Here is a 5,147-nt window from a genome sequence, read left to right as displayed (position 1 = left end):
AAGAAGGTTTCCCCTACTCTCGTTATTAAGCCAGCTGGCCCTGTTCCATACTCTTCAGACAAGGTTGTTCCTTATAGATATAATGCGGTTGCATTAGAAGATGGGAAGGAGGTGCCTTTACCCTCCACTTCTGTTACAAGCATATCTGACGTCAGTGGTTTGACCCGCAGTGGTCGTGTTTTTTCGACGCCGCCAAAACCCCATGAGGACGTGCTAAGGAGAAGAATTGATGCTGATAACTCTGACACCCCTGTGGGGACTTCTTCTACTTCTCCGAATCCGGCACTTGTTGTTGATAGACCTGCCGCCGCTGCTAAAGCTCCTGTCCCTGCTGGCCAGAATGGCATATTGAGAGAGGACTGTGATAAGATGTTGAGGCTCATCAAGAGGAGCGAGTATAATGTTGTAGATCAGCTGCTTCAAACTTCATCAAAGATATCTGTGTTGTCTTTATCGATGAACTCTGAGCCACACCGTGAAGCTTTGTATAGGGTGTTGGACCTGGCATATGTGGATCACGATGTAACAATAGAATAGTTTGATAGCATTGTTGGAAACATTACTGCTTGTAACAACTTGAGCTTTTGCGATGCTGATCTTCCCGAGGAGGGAAAAGACCACAATTTGGCACTACACATTTCAATGAACTGCAAGGATGATGCCTTGTCTAATGTGCTGGTAGACACAAGATCATCGCTAAATGTGTTGCCAAAATCCACTCTGGTGAAACTTTCATACCAGGGGCCTCCCATGAGGCGGAGTGGAGTGGTTGTGAAGGCTTTTAATGGATCCATAAAAACTGTGATTGGCGAGGTTGAGCTCCCAATCAAAATCGGACCTAGTGATTTCCAGATCACTTTCCAGGTCATGGATATCCACCCATCATATAGCTGCTTGCTTGGCAGACCATGGATTCACGAGGCAGGCTCCGTGACATCCACCCTACACCAAAAGTTGAAGTTCGTCAAGAACAAGAAGTTGGTGGTGGTAGGGGGAGAGAAGGCTCTCTTGGTAAGCCATTTGTCTTCCTTTTCTTACATTGATGATGAGGATGAGGTTGGGATGTCGTTCCAAGCCTTGTCTATTGCTGAGCCTTCTAAGAAAGGAACTTCTTCATTTGCGTCCTACAATGATGCGAAGTTGGCCATTGAGCATGGCGCAACTACTGGTTTAGGACAAATTATTAAGCTGGAAGACAATAAATTTCGGGTTGGCATAGGGTACTCTTCGGGCACTTTCAATGAGCATGGCTTGTTTCAGAGTGGAGGTTTCATCCATACGGTCGAAGACCAGGAGGCAGCTGCTATAGTGGAAGATGATGCAGAGGAAGATTCTGGCAACTTTGTTATCCCTGGAGGAGTCTGCAATAATTGGGTCGCTATTGATGTTCCAACAGTTGTCCATAAGTCCACGTAATATGTTCATTTTGTTTAAAAACCCTTCTCCCGTGCCAAAAGGAGAAGTGATGATATTGTTGGCACATTAATACAATGATATTCATTCAATAATTACATGTTAAATGTTTGTTTTTCCAAATTATTTTCACTTTTTGCTTTTTGCATGAAATTGGTGACCACAAAAAACCCTAAAAAGAGAACAAAATCAATCTTTTCATCTGCATAATGATTTGCTTTATTTGAATTCTAAAATCTCTTTTATATCCAAAATTATTATGCAGGTTGATCAAACCCATTGAACATAATGATCCAACACCATCTCCCAACTTTGAGTTCCCTGTATTTGAGGCCGAAGAATATGATGTTGAAGAGATTCCTGATGAGATTACCCGTCTGCTTGAGCACGAAGAGAAGATCATTCAACCGCATCTTGAGAATATGGAAACAGTCAACTTGGGGTATGAAGATTGTGTTCGCGAGGTGAAGATTAGGGCACTCCTTGAAGAGTCTGTGAAGAAGGGGTTGATTGAGTTGCTGCAAGAATATGTCGACGTCTTTGCCTGGTCATATGAAGACATGTTTGGTCTAGATACATATATCGTGCAACATTTCCTGCCTTTGAAGCCTGAGTGTGTGCCTATGAAGAAGAAGCTCAGAAGAACTCATCCTGATATGCAGTGAAGATTAAAGAAGAAGTTTAGAAGCAAATTGATATGGGGTTTCTGGTGACTTCTACATATCCTCAATGGGTGGCCAATATTGTGCATGTGCCTAAGAAAGATGGAAAAGTCTAAATGTGTGTGGACTATAGAGACTTGAATAAAGCTAGTTCGAAAGATGATTTTCCTCTACCACATATTGATATGTTGGTAGATAATACAGCTAAATTTAATGTCTTCTCATTCATGGACGGATTTTCCGGATATAATCAGATCAAAATGGCACCCGAGGATATGGAGAAGACAACATTCATCACACCTTGGGGAACATTATATTATCGAGTGATGCCCTTCGGTTTGAAGAACGCCAGAGCCACGTATCAACGCGCTATGAGCACCTTGCTTCACGATATGATGCATAAGGAGATCGAGGTGTATGTTGATGACATGATTGCAAAGTAGAGAATGGAAGTTGAACATGTAGAGCACTTGTTGAAGCTTTTTCAGCGTTTGAGGAAGTATAAACTTCGTCTAAATCCTAACAAGTGTACATTTGGAGTCTGTTCCGGCAAGTTATTGGGCTTCATCGTCAGTGAGAGAGGTATTGAAGTTGATCCTGCCAAGGTCAAAGCAATACAAGAGATGCTTGCGCCCAAAACAAAGAAGCAAGTCCGAGGTTTTCTTGGTTGCTTGAATTATATTTCCAGATTTATATCCCACATGACTGCCACATGTACGCCAATATTCAAGCTCCTCCAGAAAGATCAGCGTCATGATTTGACCGAGGATTGCTAGAAGGCCTTTGACAGTATCAAAGAGTATCTGTCCGAGCCTCTGATTCTGTCTCCGCCTGTGGAAGGGAGACCCTTGATTATGTACTTGACAATTCTTGAGGACTCTATGGGTTGTGTATTGGGTCAGCAAGATGAATCAGGAGAGAAAGAGTATGCTATATACTATCTAAGTAAGAAGTTCACTGATTGTGAGTCTCGATACTCAATGCTTAAGAAAACATGTTGTGCTTTGGCTTGGGCTGCTAAGCGCTTACGCCAGTATATGTTGAACCATACGACTTGGTTGATCTCCAAAATGGATCCAATCAAGTATATCTTTGAGAAGCCTGCTTTAACTGGGAGGATTGCCCGTTGGCAGATGTTGTTATCTAAGTATGACATTGAGTATCGACCTCATAAAGCTATTAAAGGTAGTATCTTGGCTGACCACTTGGCACATCAACCAATTGAGGATTATCAGTCTGTTCAGTATGACTTCCCTGATGAGGAGATTCTGTATTTGAAAATGAAAGATTGTGATGAGCCTACGCTCGATGAAGGGCCAGAACCTGGTTCATGATGGAGCATGGTGTTTGATGGCGCTGTAAATCAATATGGAAATGGTATTGGGGCAGTGATTATTACTCCTTAGGGCACACATTTTCCTTTTACAACAAGGCTAACTTTCAAATGCACGAACAATATGGCGGAGTATGTGGCCTGTATTATGGGTTTGGAAGAATGTATTGATCTTAGGATCAAATATCTTGATGTTTATGGCGATTCAGCCCTTGTTGTTAATCAGATTAAGGGTGAATGGGAGACGAATCATCCTAGCCTCATCCCATATAGAGATTATGCGAGGAGGATTTCAACGTTCTTTACTGAGGTTGACTTCCATCATATTCCTCGAGATGAGAATCGGATGGCAGATGTTCTTGCTACGCTTGCTTCGATGATTGTGGTGAAATTCTGGAATGAAGTCCCCAATATTACTGTGATACGCTTGGATAGACCAGCTCACGTGTTTGCAGTTGAAGAAGTGAAAGATGATAAGCCATGGTATTTTGACATCAAATGTTTTCTTCAGAGTCAGATTTACCCGCCTGGGGCATCTGTTAAAGATAAGATGACTTTGAGGAGACTATCTGGAAGTTTCTACCTCAATGGTGATGTGCTTTATAAGAGGAATTTTGACATGGTTCTGCTCAGGTGCGTGGATAGACACGAAGAAGACTTGTTGATGACTGAAGTCCATGAGGGTTCATTTGGTACTCATTCCAATGGACATGCCATGGCGAAGAAGATGTTGAGAGCAGGCTACTATTGGCTGACAATGGAGTCTGACTGCTGCAAATATGTAAAGAAATGCCATAAGTGTCAGATTTATGCGGATAAGATTCATATTCCCCCGACACTTCTGAATGTTATTTCATCACCATGGCCTTTCTCTATGTGGGGAATTGACATGATTGGCATGATAGAGCCAAAAGCGTCCAATGGTCACAGATTTATTCTCGCAGCAATTGATTACTTCACCAAGTGGGTTGAAGTGGCATCATATGCAAACGTGACCAGACAGGTGGTTGTGAAGTTTATCAAGAATCAACTCATAGCCGTTATGATGTGCCAGACAAGACCATTACTGATAACGGATCTAACTTGAACAACAAGATGACGAAAGAGTTGTGTAGCGAGTTCAAGATTGCACATCATAATTCTTCTCCTTATAGACCCAAGATGAATGGGGATGTTGAAGCTTCTAACAAAAACATCAAAAAGATTATACAGAAGATGGTTGTTACGTATAAAGATTGGCATGAGATGCTGCCATTTGCTTTGCATGGTTATCGTACATCTGTCTGCACTTCAACAGGGGCAACCCCTTTCTTCCTTGTATATGGCATGGAGGTTGTGCTCCCCGTGGAGGTTGAGATCCCATCAATGAGAGTCTTGATGGAAGCCAAGTTGACTGAGGCTGAATGGGTTCAGAGTCGTTATGACCAACTGAATTTGATTGAAGAGAAGAGATTGACTGCCATGTGCCATGGTCAGTTATATCAGCAAAGGATGAAGAAAGCCTTTGATAAGAAGGTCAAGCCTCGTGTGTTCAGAGAAGGTGACCTCGTGCTCAAGAAAGTTTTGTCTTTCGCGCCCGATTCCAGGGGCAAGTGGACTCCAAACTATGAAGGTCCATATGTTGTTAAGAGAGTCTTTTCAGGCGGTGCTTTGATACTTACAACTATGGATGGGGAGGATTTCACTCGTCCTATGAATTCAGATGCAGTCAAGAAATACTTCGCCTAAAAATAAAAACA

The sequence above is a fragment of the Lathyrus oleraceus genome, chromosome 4 (genome assembly GCF_024323335.1).
Source record: "Lathyrus oleraceus cultivar Zhongwan6 chromosome 4, CAAS_Psat_ZW6_1.0, whole genome shotgun sequence".
In the NCBI taxonomy this organism is placed as follows: Eukaryota; Viridiplantae; Streptophyta; class Magnoliopsida; order Fabales; family Fabaceae; genus Lathyrus; species Lathyrus oleraceus.
The sequence above is the reverse complement of the archived record's forward strand: the minus strand, read 5'-3'. Positions refer to the sequence as shown.